A 14,342-nucleotide genomic window follows, 5' to 3' on the forward strand; every position below is an offset into this window, starting at 1 on the left:
GTTGCCTTTCTCCAGTTCCCTCAGATGTCACTTTGTATGACTTGTTTATCTGTGTGGGAATATATTCCTGTTATTCTTAATCACACTCCACTTCCAAAGACTCTCCTTTATCTAAAAGAGATTGTACTATGCATCTGATTTTACACTAGCAAGGAAAATCTGGCTGGCAGGCACACATGTCTTCTTTTAACAAAACAAATTCCCCAGGTTCACTGTGAGCACGTGCCCAAAGCAAGCATAGTTAAAAAATAAGGAGAATTTTAAAGAGAGGAGGGAAATGAAAGCAGCCAGGGAAAACACAGCTTCTTAATTTTTCTGCAAATTATTCTCCAACACTCCTTTATCCCAAACTACCTTGATCAAACAGTCAGTCCACAGCTTGCACTACACTGGGTCAATAGTAGCAAACATCCAACTGTGCCTGGCATGCAGGTGTTTGGGTTATGTGTTGCAAACAACAGGTGGACTGATTGATGCTGTGGTTGTTTTTTTCTTGGGAAGGAAGGAAGGTGAGGGAATGGGTCTGGGCTGGGCAGGTTCTGCACGGCAAAGCTCATGGTCCGCTGGCATTGTAAACCTTGGTAACAGACTTGGTAACAGAGTCCATTTCACATCTCCCTGTGTGACCATGAGTGCTGGTCAATCTGACACTTTTCCACTGCTCAGAGGTTACCTCTGAACTGCAGTTCACTTTGGGTGGGATTAAGTGGGCACACGAACTTGTGCTTGCTACCACAAATCCTTTTGAAATATGACCTCACTTCTGCAGCCCTTCTCGGACTCTTACCAGTTCAGGAAGAGCAGGTCAGGTCACCACAGGCAGAGGCTCCACACAGCACACAGCTCAGGAAGCAGCTATTGTCTCAAATCACATTCTGCTGCCTGGATTTTTCCTGTGTTTTTATTTTAAATAACAGCAGATAACTCCTCCTGAGTTCCCTCCTGCCTTATCCTATCTCACCAATGCATTAGAAACTGACTGTATCCAAGGGTTTCCAACTGTTAGCTTTGGTGATAGGCCTAAATCTCTTCACTGGCTTCAGCCGTCTCAACCTGAAAAGTTTATATGGTTGAAGAAAGTTAATGAAACCTTTGTGGTGCAGCTGTTATTCTGAGTTAATAAAACATCTCTGCACCTCTCCATTAACATTTCTGAATGTTGCTGCAATAACAAGCCCCTACACCAAGGATTCCCATTCTGCTTCTTCAGAAATCAAGGTGTCACAGCTGATGAATTAGCAACTAGCAATTAGAAAAAGGGCTCAATTCAGAATTCTGGGGCGTGATCTGTGCATTTACATGAAGAGGGACAATGTGTGTTTGGCATTTGGCACTGCAATTATACGAATGTCTCTCCAAAGGTGGTTCTGTTTCCAAAAACAAACTCTGCGACAACTTACAGCAGTTGCTCTTATACACACTGACATCACAATTACCAGTGCCTGATTCAATATGTTTGTATTTCTTGGAATACAGAACAAATTTTGCAGAAGCTTCCAGTTCTTAGCAGGTGTGGAGTGGCACTCTCCAAACGAATGTCATTATCTCCCACTTTGTGTTGGGGCAACTTCCACATGCTTTCATCTTCTCTTTTCCCTTCCAGCTCATTTTTTTCCATTTTCATTCACTGCTCCTTCTCCCCTATTCCTCCAGAGGGAGGAAGGGAGGATGTTGGCAGCCCCCTTCACACCATCTCCTTGAAGCTCTCCAGCAGAAGGGGCAACATCATGTAGCCAACTGTGTTTAGGCATTTAGTGTACAAAAGCCAAAGTAGTAAAGCTGTGGTATGGGCACAGTTTTCAAGATCAAATCTGCTGTTTGCATGCTGCGTTGCCAGCACTTTTATGTCAATTAATGCTTTTCTGCAGTCAGGTGTTTTTCATTAGCAAGAAAAGAGAGATTCCAGGTGAAGATTTTATAAACGTGTTGACAAATGCCAACATTTTTTATTCAAGTTATGATTGAAATGATTGTAACCTCCTAGGGAAAATGCTAGAAATGCTCTTGATGTGGTTAGGAGGGGTAAAAAATGGCTGAGGGTGCCAGAACGAACTCTTTGATTCCACAGAAAAACTGGACAACAAGCCAGAAGGTAGTTTGTTCATACACACATTGTGGGTATGAAGCTTAGCACAGCGTAGTGTATACACAGGTTTATAACCGAACCACAGAGGTACCATTCTGATCCAGGTTATATTTTAAACTAAATGCTTAAGTTCAGTCACATTCCACAGCCTGAAGCCCAAATCCTAGCCTTCTCATATAGATTTCTATATATAATGTTTCCTATTATCTGCAGGTTCTCCTCATCATTAACAGTGTACCAAGCAACACAGCTGACAGTTGCCATATGCTTCCTCTATCACCTGTCCGTTAGGGATACATGTATACCTATATGCCTGTCTTTATGGTTGCATTATACAAGGTGACAAAGCATGGTGCCTTTCATTTAGAGCAGATAATCATATGGTTTCTGACAGCCCTGAGGTCTTCTTTGTACTTACAGGTCTATTCAAGATCCACATCTTGGGTTATACTATCCGCAACCCTTGCATACACTACTGAGAGTGAGTGTGTAGTTTAGCTCAGCTAATAACCAAAGCTGTTCCCTGAACTGGCTCACAGGAGAAGCTCTAACTGTGTGAAATTATTTTCTGACCCAACACAGACACAGTAATGGTGACATGAAGCCCAACCTGACTCTTTCATATAGTGAAGGAGTGCCACTGCTGTCTCAGAAAGTGTAATACCTCATCTGGCAGTTGTTCAACAACTCCAGTAAGTTAAAGAAACAGCAGACTAAGAATTTATATGCAGGTTGCCACCAGAACAGAGAAGGATTCCTTCCCTAGTCTAAAAGAGTTCCCTCATTTTTGTCTTCTTTTACACTGATTTCTATGCTTTTATAGATTTTTTTTCAGTGTGACCCCTAGAGTTTTGAGTCAGTATTTGGCTGACTAACCCTTCTTTACATTGGGATTGTGTCATCTTATGTTTTAAGACTGTAGGATTTTTAGGCCAAGGAGTTTCACAAAGAGTAAGAGCTCCTGTTGCACCCACAATGCACAGGTGTAGAGACTTGCACCACAAGAACCAAGTAGCAAGCAGCAGAGACCTCTGCACTGAGCCCCCACATCTGCATGACATTGGCCAGTGCTGGCATCTGTCACACTTCATGTTCCTAGAAACCCTTGTGTGAGATTCCAGCGCTGTGGTAAAACACATTTCCATTAGCAGCTGAGAGACACAATCCATTTTACAAATACTACAACACAGCAATTCTATCAGCCCAGTAACCTGCTTATGTGCACTTTCCCAACCTTTCTATTAATAAACTAAGCTATGAAACAGCAGATTACTTTCTGTAGGTGAACACCTAACCTAATAAGAAGAAAATGAACATGCTCTAAAAATAGAGGGAATATGACACCACTGTGAAGCCACTGAAGTGGCCCATGTTATGAAGCTCTAGTGGTTGCTGGTGCTGTCTTCATTTCCCTCTGGTCATGAAGCTTGTCCCTTTTGTCTTCAGCATACATATGTTACAGAACAGCCCAAGTATTAGGCCTGTTACTGCCAGAGCTCAGCTGAAGTCAGTGTGGATGCTGGTGCACAAACAACAGAAAAATTAATGATTAAAAAAAACCCTCATTAATTGCAAGCTATTTTGAAACAATAGGGAGAAATTAGTAAATTATTTGTCAGTAGAAGTGCAAAAGAATAAAATCACTATGGAAAGAATTTTTACTTTCAAAACAGACAGACACTCTGTTGTGGTATTAAAGGAGAAGGGAGGAAATGTTGGTTTGGCCCATTTTGATCTCTAAAGGCTTGTAAATCAATGATAATGAGCCTTCCTAGCCTAGCCTGGGAGAGGCTGTCCTGGAGTGATTCACATTTCAAAGAGCTCAGGATAAACAGTGCACGGCTCTCCAGTTTGTTCCTGTGGAGTAAGCAGGACAGTACAAATTGGGGAAGACTGCTATTCAGGGTGGACCAAATCTTCCACCAACCTCAAAGTCAGCACAATTAGTACAGCGGAGCTCAGTTGCTTTCATATTCCAGCCAAAATCACTCCCTTGTTAAACTCTGGTAACTAAATAAAGGATAAATAAACTAAAAAAAAGGCAAAGGATGACTGTTCCCTTGGTTTTGTTACTGGGTTGTGTCGCAGAACCTGTTTCCTCCAGGAGCCTCTGGGGCTTTGTCTTTTAGACAAAGTCTGTTTATTTGGTTGGACTCTGCAGAAGGACATTGGTCCTGAGAAACAGAAGAGATTTACAGTAAATGTAATTCATCTACAAAAGGTAAATGCCCCAAAACCTTTGTGTCAGGTGAAAGCCATGAAGAAAATTGTCTCAAAGGCAGTCTCACATTACAATCAAGACAGAAAGCAGTGAAGCCCTGGGACTTACAATGACAACGGTAGAGATGGGACCATAGGGCGGCAATATCAACTGCTGTGGCAACTCCAAGCAACACTGCACCTCACAGGGTGGACCAGAAAGACCTAAATCCTATGTATGGAGGACAGTTTTCCAGTATAACCTAATGACTGTATTTATACCAGTAAATAAGTATATAATACCCATTCTTTTCTCACAAAATCTCATTTCTAATACAGCAGGAGGCTCAAGTGGGTCTCCAATTGAGAGAAGAAAAAATAAAATTCATTTGTATCAGTGCAACAGATAATTAATAAAAAAGGAGAGATTTTCTGTGGGAGAACAGAGAACAAAATCTCAGAGTTTTGCAAACTAGACAGACAAAGCAGAACTTGAAAGGTGGCCAGCTGGTATAAAAATTACTACAGAGTAGTAGGTCTGGGCAAAACAAAGTAAATGGCAAAAACTCTCCATCAGGAAAGTACAGGGATTTTAGTATCCCTGAAGTAGCCACATTATTCCAGTAAAGGTGCATGTACACCATGACTTGCAAAGACCGGAGAGCTAGGGCTGACTGACAAACTGTAGAGGTTATTACTTCACCGTCCTCATGTGGCTCTGGACCTTGCCATATAGATCTCAACACCGTATTGCATGGCGCAGGCTCAACATACCCTACACTGTACATCTACACATACCATATCTTTGCTTTAAATACCTGACAAGCTCAAGTCTTTTCAGCAGGACCTGGAAAACTGACATAATCAATACAGAGAAAAAAGATGTTGTGGTAGCAACTAGGTAAAGACGCCAAGGAAGAGGTGGGTCATTATCAATCAAAGGCTGTGATTTTGCATTCTGTATTTGGTCTGCAAAAACAGTACCTTGGAAAGAATGAAACTCTCTCTCTCCCTCTTATTTATGTTAAGGTGTGCCTGGAGACTGCAGTCAGCATTGAAGCTCTGTTGTGCTAGACGTTCCACAAACATAGCGAGAGATAATCCCCCATCTGAACGTAATTGAAAAAGAACCAAAAACACAAAACAGAGAGAGGAGAAACAAAGACTCAGAGATGGGAGGACTTGGCAGCAGTTAAACAACAAGTCAGTGGAAGAGCTGGACGGTGTCATGCCTCCTGCCTTTCAAGTGAGTGCCCTCACCGCTAACTCATGCTCTAGCTCAAAGCCAGGCAGTTTATATGCTATAAGCCTATTGCTTGTAACACTGTATGCACTGCTGCTCCCTGAAAGGCTCTGGAAAATCACGATTTTTCATGAAGGTATAAAAGAAAGATCAAAAGACAAAAATAAATTGTGTGGAAGGATGTTGATTCACATTTTGGAACAAAATTCATATTCAGAGCATTAAAAGCTTTAAGGTAGCAAACTAAGCCGAATTATATCCATTTTGTTATGCATGAGATTAAATATACATAAAAAAGACCTGGGTCTTAGGCTTTGAATAAGGTCTGTAGAATGAAAGAAAGAAAAACTTCCTTTCCATCTTCCTCATCTTTATTTCATGCTCACTAGAAGAACAAGAAGATTATTGCTTAATTACAAGGCAATAAATTCTGACACAACTACTTTATGGACGTACGCTGGAATCATCTTGTGGAATTTGCTTGTAAGGAAGGTCATGAAGTCAAAGAAAAGTTGGTCTCTTATGAAGGGATGAATAACTTCATGAGTCATTACCACTAACTTTTTGTTATGCAAGGAAAGGTATAAAATCTTACATTCTAGAGCACAAGATGATTCTTTACATATCTCATTTTTAACAGAAGGAAAGACTGTGAGTAAGGGATTAGGAAGCAGAGCTACTGTCTGATTATGCATTTCTCTCAGTTTGGTTTGCTATTGCATGTTCATGGTGTCCATTTTTTCTGTGGATTTGCCCTTCTGGGGAGACATTTTGTGCTAATGCTGACATCCCTACACTCAGAATATAATTAGATACTGTTTCAGACACACACTCTATCTTTGCATTAAAATAAACCAAGATTTCTGTGCTCTACAATTGGCTCAAATCTGTAATTTCATGGGATGTGAACATTTAATATTCTGTAACTCCCAAGACTTGGCAGTATTATATTTTAGACCATATTATTGCTGACTATAACAGCAGCCCATACCTTAAAATCATGCCAAAATTAAATGTCAGGTGTGAGGTGTGCCATTCTTACAATGTTCACTCAAAATATCAAGAGAAAATCAAAACATCATTTATTACACTCTCAAAGAGAAAGTTGTATATTTTTGCCAAAAACACTATAAACATTAAAATGCTATTATTTAGTTAGTTTAAAACACAATATGCTGTATAAGGGTGTTCTTTGGCTTCAGATAACCTCTGGAGATGATGAAGAATACTGTATTTCTAGCCAGCTCACCTAGGTGCCTCTGGAGCCATGTGCTGCTTCCTGCTGACAATCTAAGGAAAACTATCCCCCTAAATGTAAATGCTCCTGAATCTCATACTCTTTGGCTGCCTAAAGTGATTTAAAATAAATTATGCAGATACCCACGGGTGTGTCTGCTGCTGCTTATTTTACTCACACAAGGAATATGACTAATTCTATTTTAAGGCCAATCAGTCCCGTTAGGTCATTCAGTCTGCGTCCTGTATAAAACAAGGCAGGGAATTTTGCTCAGTCCTGTAGTGAGTTCAATGAATGTTACTTGAAAAAAGCTTACATTTTTCCAATCTGAAATTTTCTCAGTCTGACTGCCCCAGTAACAGTCACTCCAACAACCATTGTGTCAACACAGATTTTTATCTAGACATTGGCACTTCTTCCTGAATCATTAATAAAAATTTTGGAAGCAACAGGGCTCCTGCAGTCTCTGAAGAAGAAACAGACTTATTCAGTAATGATGCCCCAGAAAATACAAAGATATAGAGAAATTACATCTCCATTTAACACCTAACACCAGAGATTAATCACCACCATCATTTTAAAAGCTGGAACTTTATTTCTAAAAGATGAATTTGTCTGGAGTGTTTAACATCAAGTGACTGGTTTCTGTAAAGCTTTTGTTGGCTAAAGAAATCTTGTTATTTCCTCCTGATTAAGGTAGTTATGACCCCTAACTCAATTACAACAGGAGGGTCTTGTTATTACACCAGAGAAATCAAGTATTTTTAATCTCCCACTCTAAAGCATTTTTGCCAGGCCTTAGCATAAAGTTTGTGTCCCTTTCTCCACATTGCCCTATCCTTTGTGAAAACAAATGTGAACTGCCTAGCACTGGCTCAGCAAGCATCCAAAGAGAGACACCATCACCCCTGCCTCTCCATTCCTCCCTTGTCAGCCATGCAAATGCTCAGGTTCATTTGCTTCATGTCACTGTAACCCCTTACATTTTTTGGAGCCCTGCTGTCTGAGGGGTGATTCCCCCTTCTGCAAGAATAGCCAGCAACCCCAAATGCACCCAGCTGTGCCCAGGAGGAGTTTTCTTTGTACAGGCTCGAAGCTCTGCCTCACCACCTTTTACCACCCCACTGAGCCATTCCCTGTAGCACCCACAACTGGCATCATCAGCAATCACATTTTGATTTCAAATAGTGCACAGCGCAGGGAGCTTACCCAGCCTTGCAGAGCCCCACCATGAAGTCTATAATGCATTTTTGGTAGTAGCATCCTACCACCAATGCCTGTCTGGTGTTCAAAGAGCAGATTCTTACAGTGCTCACCATGTGCTATAACAAAGTTGTGTAACACTACTTTGCTTTACTCAAATGAGTTCACGTTTGTAAGATGAGAATCACTCACATTTCATTGAGTCATTTCCCTGTGGATCTCAGGGGAGAGCAGACTTCAATACTTTGAGGTGCCTGTCTTGGAGTCTGGGTCATGATAGGGATAATCAAGATTACGGCATCTTTCCTATCACGACCTCTTTCCCTCAGGAAGCCTCAAGTTTTCAGAAACTATGCCAGAGTGAGCTCCAGCTGGGGATGTGTTGTAGCGTGGATATCATGCCACAAAGCTTACTCCAATTTCAGGGACATGAACTCAGTGAGTAATTTCAGACAAGCTACAGCAGCCTAAACAAGAACAAAGGGCTGGTGTATATAAATAATAACTGCATCCTCTCAGACTGAAGACACTAAGAGACGTTAAAGAAAACATACCATTTCTGAGGTTTTTCACCTTAAATAGAAAGACTAAAACATCACAGGCTGGAAAAACAGAGTCATCCTGCCACAGGACAGAAGCAAAACAGAATCTTTCAGCAGACCAACACTCAGAGATCTCTCCTCTCCTTAAAGCAATTTGGACATGAAGCCACAGCCAAGACCTTGTTCAGGGCTGGCATTTGGTTTAACCGTTGCTGGATGATACTGAGCTCTGACTACTAAACTTTGTTTCCCCCAGCTTTAAGTCTGCTGGCCTCACCAACACTCTTCATGGTCCCAGCTCTCTCCATCCCTGGGCAGAGCAGACACCATTATTGTTGTTACCTGAAGCAGTAGATTAAAGTATGGTTTTAGACAGTCTATCTGGGGTAAAGCAGAAATCACACTATCTGAGCATTCCCATTTCAAAAGGTTGGGTGTTTTTTTTCCAGTTACTCTTTTTTCTCATTTTTTTAGGATTCCATTTTCTCCACCTAGCTTTTGCTTAAGACAACAGTTTATGCTAAGTTTGACCACAAACAGTTAAGACATTTCTGAGAATGTTGACAGAAAAGTGTGAGTATAAATTTGCCTTTTTTTTATGTTGGCAACCTTATTTAGTTTTGAACAGCTCAGCATCTCAGCAGGAAGTGGAAGAGAGTTAAAATTTGACCCTAGGTCAAAAATGTTTTTTGATGATGCAGTGAAAAATACGCTTTTCTATCACCAAGTCTGCAAGACACAGAGTTAGAGTAGCATGTAGTTAAATAGTCAGTCAACCAGACAGTGGGTCATTCTGGTTTTGATTGTGTTAGTAAGACCTAAGGCCATGCAACTGTTCTGAACTAGCTCTGTTCTGAATTTTCATGTGGCAAAATTAGTTATTTAGGAACTACTGGGTACTAGAGTGTACATTTCTATTGCTGTCTAGATAGGACCACTCAGGAGAATAAAAACTTACAAAATGTGTGAATTCAAAGTATGTTAAACTCTTGGATGGATGATTTCCATTTAGGACTGAAGTTGTTTTAGGCCAAGATTTAATCAAATTATAGCTTTGTGAGAAGCACCTATCACTTCATAGCTTTATTGCTCACCATGTGCTCACGTAGGTGAGGTGAGACGCTCAGACCTAGAGCCTTGTCATCTTAAGATCTGCTGGCAGAATGCAGATAGAAGTTGTAGCTTGCACCCTGCGGGAAGCAACTTGTAAACACGAGATAAAGCAATGTGTACAAAAACACTGGCAGTAGCGTGGGTGTTGATAAAGTTAGCAGCTTTCCTGTCTGAGGGAGCCAGGCCAGCAGATAATTCTTTGGAGTGATTTCTTCCTCTTAGAAAGTACTTAAGTGACCTTAAGCTGCTGAGCTGGCAGCAAATACGGCTCGAGTTCAGCGGATGCACATGTCTGCACTGCGTGATTCCACCACAGGGACCCAAGACCTTGGGAAGCAGCTTTAATTGAATAAAGCCATCCAGGGCATGGACAGCGCTTGCGTTGAGAGTTGTTGGAACAGAATGAACTGAAAGAAGCGCTATGGCCTTAAAGCCATAAAACTGTACTGACCGCATCCTCCAATCATTTTTTTGGCACTGAATTACATAAAGTTGTCTTTTCTTGTTTTGTTGCACAGATATATGACACAGATTATTCATTCATTTTTCAAAAGATCATACATAAAAATTATCTTCAGAATGTCCCTAGATGTACTGCTGGAAACAGCAACATAAAATCCTTTACAGAAAGGGTTCTCCATTTTTTTCCCTTGCAAAAAAAATGCACATATCACTCTCTTCAATTTGAAATGAATATTTGTTTGTCAAGTGTATACAAACACACCCCTATATAATTTATATATTTGTTTACGTTTACATTAAGTCTATTTTTCTAAGAGTTCAGAAAACTATGAGGAAAAACTACTGCAAGGAAGTCTTCCTCATACTTTTACCTTGGGTCTCACTATCCTCAGTGTAGTAGCCTCAGGTTCCTACATTATTTAGATTAAGTACATGAGGCATTTGAAATTATATTGATAACAGCTCACACTGATAGTACTGACTGCAAAAGAGTCAGTAGAAATTACCTACCTTTGCCCAAAGGCTATCATCAGTCTCATTTCTTTTATTTTAGATGGCCTCATAACTTTAGCTTTCATTAAACACATTTTTTATACTACACAAGAGCTAGGAGGAAAAATGTCTAAGCCCATCTTAATTCTACATGGATAATAAAAAAAAGAGAACTCCTCAATTAAAATTTACAACTTCCACTGTCTACACCAACACTACATAAAAGGATTGAATAAACTTGCCTATGGACTTGGTCAGGATAGAGATTCTTGTGCCCCCTTCTGACTGCTCAAAGAGTGCTATTTCATGGGGGAAATGGCATAACATATTATAAAATCCAAATTAGCAGGTGATGTGCAAATAGTGAGAAAGTTTTTTATCAGACAACTAGCATTAAAAAAAGATTATAAATCCTAACTGTTTTCACTATAATTTTGTTTCACATTAGCTCACAAGTTCTTCCCCCAGTGAAATGAAGGCTAACAAAAGGAAATAGGACAAGCTAGACCTGTAGTGTAAAACAGCTTGTAGTTCCTCTGTCACTAAATAAAAGAAAGTAAGAAAATGTAAGAAAAATGAAAATGTTACCTAAGCTTATTTAAACAGTATTGTGGGTCATACATTATTCGTGTTTAACTTCAGTGTGAAAATACATGCTGAAAATTTTACCTCTACACTAATTCTTTTGGTTCAAAACAGGCTCTGTGATGCCATTTCAATGACACGCAGGGAAAAAAACCTGTACTCTTTAGATGAGTAAGAGCAGCAACAGATGGACCTATCTAGTGTGAGGTTCTTGTAAGGCCTGAAGTTCTTAAAACACAACAGCTTGATGAAACGTGTTGCATTATAAAGAGCAAGTACAAACTCATAACCACAGGTGAAAATGCTGATTATTAAATCCTGAATGTGTTACAACTCTTGTGCAACAAGCTACAAGAGATATCAATATCATGAACTGCAGATAGGCAGTAGATGCAGTTAAGAAGAGACTAGATGTTCCTGAGTGTTGATAAAAGGCTGCTGCCCCTGCCCTCCAATGCAGATGAAGGCTGGTTGCATCTACATCAATCACCCTTCAAGAGTCTTGCAAGTCTACCTGACCATCACCCCAGCGGTGCAGCCTGTGCCTGCCCCACAGGATTACATCCCTGCACATTGAGGCAAGCGTGACGCAGCAGTGAATGCCATTACAAATCTCATTGTGTACCTTTCAAAGATGTTCACCATCAGATTCCACAAAATAATAGTCAAGCTGCTTCTCCTGGATGTCCAAGAAATATCTCAGGGTTTTAGAAAGGAGGGAGGTTAATTACATCAACAACAGGCTTCCATGTGAGCTTTTATTAAATGAGTGACTCAACACAGTGTTGGGAGACATTGTTCTATGGAGAGCACAGGCTCTTTTTTCCAGAGAAAGAGCAAAATAGAGATTGTTCCTGCAGCCATCAGAACCATGACATACCTTTCTAGAAAATGACAGATTTTTAATTACAGGGTATTCTAGATATTCCAGCCTGGATAATACAAAACCTCCCTTCTCATAGAGTTTTAGCTGGAAATATTATTTTTCTGCACAAATTGCTTTTCTCTGTGAAACTGCTCTTCATCTTTGTCTTCAACTGACAAGTTAGGGAAGTTGTCACTGCATAATTTTCTGCTTCATCATAATGCTTTAAAGCTTAATTTATATTTATTACTATGCTGTATATAAAAAAATCATGGTCATGAAAGTTAACCTGTGACATTTCAGCAAAGTCAGCAAATATTGTTGCAAGAACCTTAGGTGTAAGCACTTTATAAAAACACTTCCATAAGTAAAAAATTACCCATACTTGAAAGGCTGCTCAGTCAGGTTTTTATACCAAGATTGTCACTGAGATGCCTTAGAAGCTGTGGCGTTTAGAAGCATATTTTCATTTCTTCGTCATATTTTTCTTTCCTTTCCTCTAAAAAGCTTCTTCTGCCCAATGAAACATAAATAGTTGATCTTTATCAGAAAGAGACAGAAGGATATTCTGGATAACACCTAAAGCACTTCCAAACCACAATTACTTTAATGAAGTATAAAGGCTTGAAACTTTCTTCCTTGGCTCCAGTATTCCACCTTATTCATCATAGAAATATAGCAAAAAATCAGATGCAAAGATATATAAGTGGTTTGGGCTTTGTTATTGTATATGCTGTACAATCTATTTGACCTAAGAGCAACTGTGCCATTGAGTGAAACACACAACATTGATCCTCCTTATCAGGAATAAACTAGTCACTGTTTTTAAGTGTGAAAGTTATACCATCTCATTCTTCCATATTTCATTCTATTGCACTGCTTCTTTCACAAACAAGTCATGCTGCCAAATGCTTCCAGAAATTTTACAATACAACTATACAATTTTTCAAGGCAAATATGGTAAGTATATTCTTAATTGCATACTTTTTCCCAAGGAATCATGTAGTTTAGCTGATGGTTACCATCATTAGAAAACACTGTGTACAGCAATTGGTTGTTTAAATGTCAATGGTGCAATAGGAAATCTGAAGGAAACAAGTGCATTTATTTTGCAATACCAAGTAGAAAAAAAACCAAACAACAACCAAGACTAGATATTTTCAGTACAACTCTATTCCTCTATAAAAGCAACAATTAAGCAGTTTGATCTGGTTCAGCCTAATCCATGATTTCTTTCCTTTCCTGGCCTAACACAAGTTATCTAAAAGAGTTTTTCAGATGTTGGTATTTTAAACAGGTCAAATAAGGTTTCAGAAAACCATTCTCAATTTGGGATCCTTACTAGGAGCAAACCCCAGTGCTGACTCTTACAGAAAACAGCTACATATAGTGGTGATTTTGGGGGAGTTTCTCCTTAGCTTTTATACCCTCTTCCTCAGGGAAATGCAAGCTATTTTCAGACACGGTAGACTGATTGGTGGCTGAGAGAAAGCTATCTTTAAATGGAAGCTGCAACTGTGTGTTACCTGGCCTTGTCAGAAAGCATTACCTATTCTTCTTTTCACTTACTGAGTAACACTGGCTACTCTGGCTTAATATCTGGAATTTTATGGTGATATGTAGCTCTAAGAACAGTCTCTATCAGCCTCTTGCCCTTGGAGAAATCTTGTCTTCATGAACTTAAACACAAAACACCAATAGGCTTCAATAGGCTATTTGAGGATCTTCTCTTGTGTCTATTAACATTACATATGAGCATCTTTGGGGGTCACAACTTATTATTATAGTTTCTGTGAACTGGCATTAATGTCACCCCTTTTTACAGAGATGGAAATTGAGATGTAGGGAGGCTACGTTGTCAATTTTAAATGCTAAGGACTTAAATACTTAACAAACTTTTCAAGTGGTTTTGTTTCCTTTTTGTTTTTAGTGAATTGATGTTCCATGCCTTTCAGACAGAGGAATCCCACTTCTCCTGGCAATGGTTTTTCTCTATTTGCTGGATGTCAAAACTGAATTCCAAGAATGTCACTGCTAGACATCTTTATGAACTCATATTCAACTTTGCTTTAGTTAAAGATTTTGCTTAAAACTGAAGACTTAGTCAACAGAAAATGTGGAGGATCTAGACTGAGATTCCATATTAACTTCAATGAACCTTATTTCTTTCTATGTTACAATCCAACCTATTTGTCCCTTTCTATTACTTAGTCTCTCATACACTACAATAACATAAATAGTATTAAAAAACATTTATGAGTCTGGTGGCCATTAAGAGAGTGCAGGGTGTGGACACCATGAGCTTCAGACTGGAG

The sequence above is a fragment of the Strix uralensis genome, chromosome 3 (assembly GCF_047716275.1).
Source record: "Strix uralensis isolate ZFMK-TIS-50842 chromosome 3, bStrUra1, whole genome shotgun sequence".
Lineage (NCBI taxonomy): Eukaryota > Metazoa > Chordata > Aves > Strigiformes > Strigidae > Strix > Strix uralensis.